The sequence below is a fragment of the Schistocerca nitens genome, chromosome 11 (genome assembly GCF_023898315.1).
Source record: "Schistocerca nitens isolate TAMUIC-IGC-003100 chromosome 11, iqSchNite1.1, whole genome shotgun sequence".
In the NCBI taxonomy this organism is placed as follows: Eukaryota; Metazoa; Arthropoda; class Insecta; order Orthoptera; family Acrididae; genus Schistocerca; species Schistocerca nitens.
In genome coordinates, this window is record NC_064624.1 from 184,722,217 (window position 1) to 184,735,161 (window position 12,945).

A 12,945-nucleotide genomic window follows, 5' to 3' on the forward strand; every position below is an offset into this window, starting at 1 on the left:
TTCAAGGGCTATCCACTGTGCCAACTTATAACTAAATCTGAGGGGGGTGCGATGGGGAGGTTCCCTTGTTTGGACATACCTCGTGCATTGAGACCTACAGCTGTGAAGCGGCAGTAACGTTACACAAAGATGAACGAGGATGCAAAAACAGATGAAAATCTTAATGTTTGGATGTCTCTGGATGATACCTGTGTTCAGGAATGAGTGATGAATGATGGCTGATGATGGTGACAGTCAACGCTAGCTTTGTAGCAGGGCCGAGGATTTCCCCGTCGACTTCGTATGTGGGGAAGACCAACTTCTTCCCGCGGAGGTGACAGAGACCAACTCGACCCGCGCTTGCTGCAGCCACGTAACTGGACACACGTTGACGCAGGTTAGTGGGGGCCCCTACCACCCCTCCTCCCTCCCCCCCCCCACCACCTACGGATTGGCTGACTGCCTCGTTCGCCGTACACAGTACTCCAGTAGCGTGCCGCACTTCCACGGAGACGCTGGCGTATGACGTCATCCGCCCCGGTCCAGGAGTTGCGCCGTTTCGCCGACTCCAGCTAAGTCGAGTCAGTATTTTATGGCACATAGTTTTCTACTTTCACACGACAGGGTGCTACGGCCCCGATTCCAATTCCTCGTTCACCATCCGACGATGCTCTGTACCCACCGAAATTGTTTACACAACTCTACAAGCTTTCTTCCCTACCTTTCGTTCGTGTAAGGCAGCGGTTCCCAACCTTTCTGAGACCATTAACCCTGAATGCAATTGGACATTAGCTAGTACCCCCGCTCCCCCGCTTCCCCTGCTGTCTATAGCCCCCCCCCCTCCCATATTATGACCAACTTTTGCACCTATCTAAACTATAGAATGAAAGACTTTTCCTGGAATACTTTTATATTTAAAATGATGAAACTGAATGATATTCACGTTTGTTTGTCTGGCCATCTTTCGCAGCAAGTATATAAATACTTGTTTTGCAAATCGAACTGCCTTTTTCTGCTGCTAGTTACTTTATTTAATCCATACGCGTTTCGCCTTCTCCTGTTTTAAGGCATCACCAGTGGGACCTATAACGATACAGTTTTGTTAGTTATAGATTATCAAACAGTTCACTTCGCCATTTTTTTGTAAAAAATTTAATTACTTAGCCGGCCGGGGTGGCCGAGCGGTTCTAGGCGCTACAGTCTGGAACCGCGTGACCGCTACGGTCGCAGGTTCGAATCCTGCCTCGGGCATGGATGTGTGTGATATCCATAGGTTAGTTAGGTTTAAGTAGTTCTAAGTTCTAGGGGACTGATGACCTCTGAAGTTAAGTCCCATAGTGCTCAGAGCCAATTGAACCATTTGTAATTACTTACGATTTGCTGATTTGCGTTTCCTCACATCTGGTCTGGAGGTCGCACTACCACTTTTATCACTGCTCTATATTCACCTCTTCCTGTTTTCGCCATCCACACGCTGCTCAGCATGTTTGTCACCCTTTTTTGTGGTGGACTATCGTTCTGCTCTCACTCGATACAACTATTTCGTCGTACACTTCTTCCCACAGCGTAAAAAAAAAAAAAAAATATCGGCTCAATCCCCCCCTCTCTCTCTCACTCATACGCACACAGACAGTATAAACAGGATAACAGCATAAAAAGAAGTAGTAACGAACATATACTTCGTTAGGTCGGCAACAAATAGGTAAACATACCAAACAAGATGAAGCACGTAATGGAGTCGCAATATTTACGCTGTGAAAAGAAGTGTACGACGAAATAGTTGTACCGAGTGACAGAAGAGCGATAGTCCACCACAAAAAAGTATGACAAACATGCTGAGCAGTGTGTGGATGGCGAAAACACGAAGAGGTGAATATAGAACAGTGATAAAAGTGGTAGTGCGACCTCCGGACCAGATGTGAGGAAACGCAAATCAGCAAATCGTAAGTAATTACATTTTTTTTACAAAAAATCGCGAAGTGAACTTTTTGATAACATATAAGTAACAAAACTGTATCATTATAGGTCCCACTGATGATGCCTTAAAACAGTTGAAGGCGAAACGCGTATGGATTAAATAAAATAAATAGTATAAGGAAAAGGCAGTTTGATTTGCAAAACAAGAATGATATTCAGTTTGTGTGTGTGTGTGTGTGTGTTAGAATGATGAAGGAATTCGTGGTGCATCGCAAGTGCTACGCTCAACTCCTTCTCAGGAAAGACAGCTAACTAACCTCAGTGAGGGCAGACACTTTTTACGAAACACACTTCCCCTGTATTACTCCTCTCCATTGCTCTCCATTGCGACACTTGCTTGACTCGCTCACTGCAAACCCATTTAAAATCGACCAAGTTATAATGAATACACTGTACTTACAGTTCGCAAATCACTCGTTTGCTGCTCCTTATTTCTGAATTGGCAGAAATTGGAAGACTTGCGGCTGTTTATACACTGTGTCTGACCATAGCCGCTACTACTAATAGTAATAATAATAATAATAATAATAAAGTGTGTACAACACTGTAGTTGTCCTTATGTAGTTACTGCTATGTCGGGCTGCCAATTAATACTGCTATGCCGTGCTGTCAATTAATTCATTTATCTAAGCGAGTAATGAAGCAATTTCTGGACTACTGCCGGTACTAACTACAACTTGGAGAAGACCTTCTCTTAATATATTTAATATTTGTTACCTATATGTCTCACTTTCATCATCAGCGATGTACGGGACAAAGCCCAAAATATGTGTATAGTCGGTGGAGTATGTTAGGAACCTGTAGCCTCCATCGCTTTAGTGCTACTAATTCAGAAAAAGTACGAGTAATTACTGAAAACTTGTATAGTCAATACTACGAGCCGTGTTTTTTTAAGTAAGTACCGGTTTGAAATAGAAAGAAGACGTGCTAAGATATCTCAATAATTTTATTTTTACATGAAAGCCTGTGCCTTAATCTACTTTTCTACACAATTTCCGTCAATATTGAGGCACTTGTCATAACGTTTACCAGTTTGTGAATACCCTCCTCATAGAAGTCTGCCGCCTGACTTGTTAACAACCACTGTATAACCACTGTTATGACTTCGTCATAGTCTTCGTCATCGTCATTGTCTTCGTCGTCGCCTCGCAATGAGACAATCAATGCCGCAGCTTACTGTAAGACATTGCACCATCTGTGCCGTTCAATTCAAATCAGAACAAAAGACGTGGCAAGTTGAGCAAGGGCATCGTTTTGCTGCAAGACGATGCCCGTCCGCATGTGGCGAATCAGACCAAAGATCTCATCACATCTTTTCGGTGGGAAACTCCAGATCATCCCCCGTACAGCCCCGATCTTGCGCCCAGTGACTACCGTCTGTTCCTGCACTTGAAGAAACACCTGGGCGGTCAGCGTCTTCGAGACGATGACGAAGTCAAAACGGTGGTGGTGCAGTGGTTGTTAACAAGTCAGGCGGCAGACTTCTATGAGGAGGGTATTCAGAAACTGGTACAGCGTTATGACAAGTGCCTCAATATTGACGGAAATTATGTAGAAAAGTACATTAAGGTACAGGCTTTCACGTAAAAAAAAATTATTGAGATATCTTAGCATGTCTTTTCTAAATTTCAAAACGGTACTTACTTAAAAAACACGGCTCGTAGATGATGATGATGATGTTTGCTTTGTGGGGCGCTCAACTTCGCCGTTATCAGCGCCCGTACAATTTCCCAACCTTTGCTCAGTCCAATCTCGCCACTTTCGTGAATGATGATGAAATGATGAGGACACCACACACACCGAGTCATCTGGGGCCAGGTGAAAATTCGTGACTCCACCGGGAATCGAACCCGGGACCCTGTGCTCGGGAAGCGAAAACGGGATCGCGAGAGCGCGACATGCGGACATCAATACTAGAGTCTTGCAAAAATGTCATAATAGTAATGATCTTTTATAAATAATTTAGTTTCGTGACCGAAACAGAATCCAAATCGCCGGCCGCGGTGGTCTAGCGGTTCTGGCGCTGCAGTCCGGCACCGCGGCACTGCTACGGTCGCAGGTTCGAATCCTGCCTCGGGCATGGGTGTGTGTGATGTCCTTAGGTTAGTTAGGTTTAAGTAGTTCTAAGTTCTAGGGGACTTATGACCTAAGATGTTGAGTCCCATAGTGCTCAGAGCCATTTGAACCATTTTAGAATCCAAATCGTTTAGTTTTTACCCCTCAGAAAATTTCATTTTACCCCTTAGCGGTTAATTATCTCCAGGGTGGGAAGCACTGGTGTGGCATTATTCGCAATGACGTCGCTCGCGACATGTACGAAAGAACCAAAAATATACTTTCTAGTTTATCTGCTGTGTCAATAGGACATACGAGTACCACAGAACATTCGTGTCGCAGTCGTGATTTTATTCCAATTCGGGATGCATTTCGAGTCCTAACGTCTCATCCTTCAGCTGCTTTGACAATCTACATTGATTATTTCTCCAGATTTTTCGCGGATGATGCTGTAGTATACAGAGAAGTTGCAGCATTAGAAAATTGTAGCGAAATGCAGGAAGATCTGCAGCGGATAGGCACTTGGTGCAGGGAGTGGCAACTGTCCCTTAACATAGACAAATGTAATGTATTGCGAATACATAGAAAGAAGGATCCTTTATTGTATGATTATATGATAGCGGAACAAACACTGGTAGCAGTTACTTCTGTAAAATATCTGGGAGTATGCGTGCGGAACGATTTGAAGTGGAATGATCATATACAATTAATTGTTGGTAAGGCGGGTGCCAGGTTGAGATTCATTGGGAGAGTGCTTAGAAAATGTAGTCCATCAACAAAGGAGGTGGCTTACAAAACACTCGTTCGACCTATACTTGAGTATTGCTCATCAGTGTGGGATCCGTACCAGATCGGGTTGACGGAGGAGATAGAGAAGATCCAAAGAAGAGCGGCGCGTTTCGTCACAGGGTTATTTGGCAACCGTGATAGCGTTACGGAGATGTTTAATAAACTCAAGTGGCAGACTCTGCAAGAGAGGCGCTCTGCATCGCGGTATAGCTTGCTCGCCAGGTTTCGAGAGGGTGCGTTTCTGGATGAGGTATCGAATATATTGCTTCCCCCTACTTATACATCCTGCGGAGGTCACGAATGTAAAATTAGAGAGATTAGAGCGCGCACGGAGGCTTTCAGACAGTCGTTCTTCCCGCGAACCATACGCGACTGGAACAGGAAAGGGAGGTAATGACAGTGGCACGTAAAGTGCCCTCCGCCACACACCGTTGGGTGGCTTGCTGAGTATTAATGTAGATGTAGATGTAGATTTAGGCTAATTCTGGTCCCAGAAAGATTACAACGTTATATTACAAAGCGGGCACAGTCTGAATATTAGTTTACAAAACTAACACAAATGTAAAAGTAACGGCTTCCATTGGTGGATACGTGGTTTTGAAGCACATTGTGACTAAACATGTTTATGTACATATGTACACCTTTCATTCTGTAAATGGAAGTCGAAACAAGCCAAATAATATCGAATGTGAAGATGCTGCACTTCTACAAATACACGGGTGTTATTATTTCAGAGGAGATATAAAGCCATTATATTATTAGTTATACAGGATATTGTGTACAAAACGAATATTTGTGAATATGTCAAATGTGAATAATGTTAGCAAATGGTTTCACTATAAAATATTTGTTTCTGTAGGAAAGAATAAACTTCCGAAATTACTGAAAATACTCTGGCCGCTAAACTCTTGTTTGTTTACCAAAATGTTTTCAGGAGATTTTTCTTCGTGTAACATTATTTTCTAATTTTCTAGTGGAACAAGTTTTTTACCGTGGTATTCTGTGCTACAAAGAACACACCGATGCATTTAGACTAAGCCACATTGACAAATTTACAGTAGCCAACGATTTGTACCTTAAGAGACACAGACAAAGTGACATTTACAACAGCCTAAATGTATTCCACACAGGAAGCCATGGTAATAAGCTTGATCTACTAGAAACAATGAAATAATCTTACACAAAGATGTCGAATGAACAAACAGAGTTTAGTAGCCATGGTTTCGTCAGTAATTTTAAAAATTTATTTTTTCTTAAAGAAACAAATATTTAATAGTGTGAGCATTTGCTAACACAATTCACGTTTTACCTTTACATTTACAAGGTTGAACCACCTGAACATGTCGAACAGTTGCTCCGATGGAATATTGTGGAATTTGCACAGCGTGATCCAGCGGCAAAACCATGAAGACTATTTACTACACATTTTATGTATTCAGAAAGAAATATTCGTTTTGTAAATGACATCCTGTATGAGTAATAATACACTGAAGAGCCAAAGAAACTGGTACAGCTGGCTAATAAAGTGTAGGACCACCGCGAGCACGCAGAAGTGCCGCAACACGACGTGGCATGGACTCGACTAATGTCTGAGGTAGTGCTGGAGGGAACTGACACCATGAATCCCGCATAGCTGTCCATAAATCGATAAGAGTACCAGGGGGTGGAGATCTCTTCTGAACAACACGTTGCAAGGCATCCCAGATACGCTGAATACTGTTTGTGTCTGGGGAGTTTGGTTGCCAGCGGAAGTGTTTAAACTCAGACGAGTGTTCCTGGAGCCACTCTGTAGCAATTCTGGACGTGTGGGGTGTCGCGTTGTCCTACTGGAATTGCCCAAGTCCGTCGGAATGCACAATTGACATGAATGGATGCAGGTAATCAGACAGGATGCTTACGTACGTGTCACCTGACAGGGTCGTATCTAGACGTATCAGGGGTCCCATATCACTCCAACTGCACACGCCCCACACCATTACACAGCCTCCACCTGCTTGAACAGTCCCCTGCTAACATAGAGGGTCCTTAGATTCATGAGGTTGTCTCCATACCCATACACGTCCATCCGCTCGATACAGTTTGAAACGAGACTCGTCCGACCAGGCAACATGTTTTCTATCATTAACAGTCCAATGTCGATGTTGATGGCTTCAGGCGAGGCATAAAGCTTTGAGTCGTGCAGTCATCGAGGATACACGAGTGGGCCTTCCGCCCTGAAAGCCCATATCGATAATGTTTAGTTGAACAGTTGACACTTGTTGATGGTCCAGCATTGAAATCTGCAGCAATTTGCGGAAGGGTTGGACTTCTGTATCGTCGAACGATTCTCTTCAGTCGTTGTTCGTCCCGTTCTTGCAGGATCTTTTTCCGGCCGCAGCGATGTCGGAGATTTGATGTTTTACCGGATTCCCGATATTCACGGTAGAGTCGTGAAATGGTCGTACGGGATAGTCCCCAATTCATCGCTACCTCGCAGATGCTGTATCCCATCGCTCGTGCGCCGACTATAACACGACGTTTAGACTCACTTAAATCTTGGTAACCTGCCATTGTAGCAGCAGTAACCGATCTAACAACTGCACCAGACACTTGTTGTCTCATATAGGCGTTGCCGACCGCAACAACGTACTCTGCCTGTTTACACATCTCTGTATTTGGATACGCATGCATGTAACAGTTTCTTTGGCGCTTCAGTGTGTAATGGCTTTGTATCTCCAATAACAATACGTGTGTACTTGTAGAAACGCAGCGTCTTTACATTTGAAATTTTTTTACTTGTTGGTGCATGTCAGAGTACGGTGCAGCGAGTAAGTGTGCAGACGTTTTCAGACGTGCTAACGGCGACTGTGTGTTGAAAATGGCTCAAAGAACACATATTGATGACGTTATGAGGGGTAGAATACCAGGGCGACTGGAGGCTGGTCAAACACAGCAGGTCGTAGCACGGGCCCCCCGTTTGCCACAAAGTGAGATCTCAAGATCTGGGCAACGATTCCAGCAGACAGGTAACGTGTCCAGGCGCTACAGTACGGGACATCCACAGTGTACAACACCACAAGAAGACCGATATCTCGCCATCAGTGCCCGCAGACGGCCACGGAGTACTGCAGCGAGCCTCGCTCGGGACCTTACCGCAGCCACTGGAACAGTTGTCTCCAGACACACAGTCCACAGACGACTCAACAGACACGGTTTATTCGGCCGGAGACCTGCAGGGTGCATTCCACTGACCCCTGGTCACAGGAGAGCCCGTAAAGCCTGGTGTCAAAAACACAGTACGTGGTCATTGAACAGTGGTCCCAAGTTATGTTCACGGACGAGTCCAGGTATAGTCTGAACAGTGATTCTCGCCGGGTTTTCATCTGGCGTGAACCAGGATCCGTATACCAACCCCTTAATGTCCTCGGAAGCGACCTGTATGGAGGTCGTGGTTTGATGGTGTGGGGTGGGATTATGACTGGTGCACGTACACCCCTGCATGTGTTTGGTAGAGGAACTGTAACAGGTGAGGTGTATCGGGACCGGGACGTCATTTTGCACCAGTATGTCCGCCTTTTCAGGGGTTCAGTGGGTCCCACCTTCCTCCTGATGGATGATAACGCACGGCGTCACCGAGCTGCCATCGTGGAGGAGTACCTTGAAACAGAAGATATCAGGCGAATGGAGTGTCCTGCCTCTTCTCCAGACCTAAACTCCATCGAGCACATCTGGGATGCTCTCGGTCGACGTATCGCTGCACGTCTTCAAACCCCTACGACACTTCAGGAGCTCCGACTGGTGCAAGAATGGGAGGCTATACCCCAGCAGCTGATCCAGAGCATGCCAACCCGCTGTGCGGCCTGTGTACGTGTGCACGGTGATCATGTCCCATATTGATGTCGGGGTACATGCGCAGGAAACAGTTGTGTTTTCTAGCACATGGGTTTAGGGACAGTATTCTCATCTGGAATACCGTGGACTTACAGATGTGTGTCGCGTGTGTTCCCTATGTGCCTATGCTACTAGCGCCAGTTTTGTGTAGTGCCACGTTGTGTGGCACCAACTTTGCACAATTTATGAGCATGAGTATATACACTCCTGGAAATTGAAATAAGAACACCGTGAATTCATTGTCCCAGGAAGGGGAAACTTTATTGACACATTCCTGGGGTCAGATACATCACATGATCACACTGACAGAACCACAGGCACATAGACACAGGCAACAGAGCATGCACAATGTCGGCACTAGTACAGTGTATATCCACCTTTCGCAGCAATGCAGGCTGCTATTCTCCCATGGAGACGATCGTAGAGATGCTGGATGTAGTCCTGTGGAACGGCTTGCCATGCCATTTCCACCTGGCGCCTCAGTTGGACCAGCGTCCGTGCTGGACGTGCAGACCGCGTGAGACGACGCTTCATCCAGTCCCAAACATGCTCAATGGGGGACAGATCCGGAGATCTTGCTGGCCAGGGTAGTTGACTTACACCTTCTAGAGCACGTTGGGTGGCACGGGATACATGCGGACGTGCATTGTCCTGTTGGAACAGCAAGTTCCCTTGCCGGTCTAGGAATGGTAGAACGATGGGTTCGATGACGGTTTGGATGTACCGTGCACTATTCAGTGTCCCCTCGACGATCACCAGTGGTGTACGGCCAGTGTAGGAGATCGCTCCCCACACCATGATGCCGGGTGTTGGCCCTGTGTGCCTCGGTCGTATGCAGTCCTGATTGTGGCGCTCACCTGCACGGCGCCAAACACGCATACGACCATCTTTGGCACCAAGGCAGAAGCGACTCTCATCGCTGAAGACGACACGTCTCCATTCGTCCCTCCATTCACGCCTGTCGCGACACCACTGGAGGCGGGCTGCACGATGTTGGGGCGTGAGCGGAAGACGGCCTAACGGTGTGCGGGACCGTAGCCCAGCTTCATGGAGACGGATGCGAATGGTCCTCGCCGATACCCCAGGAGCAACAGTGTCCCTAATTTGCTGGGAAGTGGCGGTGCGGTCCCCTACGGCACTGCGTAGGATCCTACGGTCTTGGCGTGCATCCGTGCGTCGCTGTGGTCCGGTCCCAGGTCGACGGGCACGTGCACCTTCCGCCGACCACTGGCGACAACATCGATGTACTGTGGAGACCTCACGCCCCACGTGTTGAGCAATTCGGCGGTACGTCCACCCGGCCTCCCGCATGCCCACTATACGCCCTCGCTCAAAGTCCGTCAACTGCACATACGGTTCACGTCCACGCTGTCGCGGCATGCTACCAGTGTTAAAGACTGCGATGGAGCTCCGTATGCCACGGCAAACTGGCTGACACTGACGGCGGCGGTGCACAAATGCTGCGCAGCTAGCGCCATTCGACGGCCAACACCGCGGTTCCTGGTGTGTCCGCTGTGCCGTGCGTGTGATCATTGCTTGTACAGCCCTCTCGCAGTGTCCGGAGCAAGTATGGTGGGTCTGACACACCGGTGTCAATGTGTTCTTTTTTCCATTTCCAGGAGTGTATATGCATTTGGGACAGCGCATGCAGCATAAGTTTGCTTGGCCAAAGCTGACGTTATTGCACACACAGTGGCTTACTTCCTCACCATTACAGAACTGCTGATATGCAAACGCAGCTGTGGTAGAACTTATAACGACTTAAACCTAACTAACCTAAGGACATCACACACATCCATGCCCGAGGCAGGATCCGAACGTGCGAATGTAGCAGTCATGCTGTTTCAGACTGAAGCGCCTAGAACCGCTCGGCCACCGCGGCCGGCACGCACTGGTCCACCGTTGGCCCTTGTACGAGCAGATATTCGGCTTGCCACTGATTGAAAGATTATTGGGCGTCCTCCTGGGTGATATCGCCCCAAACTCTATCCAGTTGGCGCGTCAGATCGTCAAAGTCCCAACATGGTTGGGACTTTGACAGCCCTACCCATGTGGTTCCAATCTTTCTCAAATGGGAGGAGACCCGGCGATCTTGCTGGCCAGCGGAGGATCTGGAGCAAGGACGAAGAGAAGGAGTAGAAACTATCACAGTGTGCGGCCGGGCATTATCTTGCTGAAATGTAAGCCCAGGAAGGCTTGCTATGAAGGGCAAATAAACGGGGTGTGGAATATAGTAGACGTAATGCTGTGCTGTCAGAGGGAAGCGTATGACCATCAAAAGGGTCCTACCAAGAATATAAATGGCTCCCCAGACCATCGGCCCTGGTTGTCGGATAGTATGGCAGGTATCCACTCGCTGTCCAGGGCATCTCCAGAGCCGTCTTTACAGGTCATCGGGGCTCAATGCGGTCTCATCATTGAAGACAATTTTCCTCCAGTCACAGATATGCCAGGCTGAAGATTTGTGAGGAGAGCTCCCAGACAGCAGGGGGGTACCAACCTGATTGTCGCCCGCCATACGATCTGACAACCAAGAGTCATGGGTTGGGCTGCCATTTCTTTTCATAGTGGGACCTCTTTGGTTGTCGTCCTCGGCACCGTTACAGCACTGCGGTTTATCAACCATATTTTACGCCCTGTTTTGGTTCAAATGGCTCTGAGCACTATGGGACTCAACATCTTAGGTCATAAGTCCCCTAGAACTTAGAACTACTTAAACCTAACTAACCTAAGGACATCACACACACCCATGCCCGAGGCAGGATTCGAACCTGCGACCGTAGCAGTCCCGCGGTTCCGGACTGCAGCGCCAGAACCGCTAGACCACCGCGGCCGGCCGCCCTGTTTTGTTGCCAGTCCTGGCCTTACATTTCAGCAAGACAGTGCCTACCCGCACACTGCGAGAGTCCGTAGTGCTTATTTTCGTGCATGCCACACCCTACTTTGGCCAGCAATGTCGCCGGATCTCTCCCCACTTGAGAAAGTTTTGGAACATTATGGGCGGGACCATCCAACCAGCTCGGGATTTTGACGATCTAACGCGCCAACTGGACAGAATTTGGGGCTATAACCCTCGGGAAGACGCCCAACAATTCTATCAATCAATTTCAAGCCGAATAAGACACTATACATTCCGTTCAACTGCTATTCCAAGTGCTTTGCTGTCTCTGACAGAATTACAATGTCATCGGCAAACCTCAAAGTTTTTATTACTTCTCCATGCATTTTAATGGAGAAGTAATAAAAACTTTGAGGTTTGCCGATGACATTGTAATTCTGTCAGAGACAGCAAAGGAATTGGAAGAGCAGTTGAACGGAATGGATAGTGTCTTGAAAGGAGGATATAAGATGAACATCAACGAAAGCAAAACGAGGATAATGGAATGTAGTCGAATTAAGTCGAGTGATGCTGAGGGAATTAGATTAGGAAATGAGAAACTTAAAGTAGTAAAGGAGTTTTGCTATTTGGGGAGCAAAATAACTGATAATGGTCGAAGTAGAGAGGATATAAAATGTAGACTGGCAATGGCAAGGAAAGCGTTTCTGAAAAAGAGAAATTTGTTAACATCGAGTTGGATTTAAGTGTCAGGAAATCATTTCTGAAAGTATTTGTATGGAGTGTAGCCATGTATGGAAGTGAAACATGGACGATAACTAGTTTGGACAAGAAGAGAATAGAAGCTTTCGAAATGTGGTGCTACAGAAGAATGCTGAAGATTAAATGGGTAAATCACATAACTAATGAGGAGGTATTGAATAGGATTGGGGAGAAGAGAAGTTTGTGGCACAGCTTGACTAGAAGAAGGGACCGATTGGTAGGACATGTTCTGAGGCATCAAGGGATCACAAATTTAGTATTGGAGGGCAGCGTGGAGGGTAAAAATCGTAGAGGAAGACCAAGAGATGAATACATTAAGCAGATTCAAAAGGATGTAGGTTGCAGTAGGTACTGGGAGATGAAGAAGCTTGCACAGGATACAGTAGCATGGCGAGCTGCATCAAACCAGCCTCAGGACTGAAGACCACAACAACAACAACAACTGCTTGTACAAAGGCCAAAGGTGGACCAACACGTTATCGACTTGCTCAATTTTTGAATATCTTTCTCTTGAATAAATCATCCAATTTTTGTGAACTTAGCCGCGTGGGATTAGCCGAGCGATCTAAGGCGCTGCTGTCATGGACTGTGCGGCTGATCCTGGCGGAGCTTCGAGTCCTCCCTCGGGCATGGGTGTGTGTGTTTGTCCTTATGATAATTTAGGTTAAGTAGTGTGT

General features: G+C 46.9%; 1 protein-coding gene across 1 annotated transcript in view; it reads left to right on the plus strand.

Moving 5' to 3' along the window:
• Positions 1 to 450: 450 nt before the first annotated feature.
• The window catches only part of LOC126213279 (uncharacterized), a 120,107-nt gene continuing 107,612 nt past the window's right edge, over positions 451 to 12,945 (plus strand). The window contains exon 1 of the mRNA XM_049940941.1: positions 451 to 560. The gene's annotated coding sequence lies outside the window, so the exon portion shown is untranslated. The remainder of the gene's footprint in view (positions 561 to 12,945) is intronic.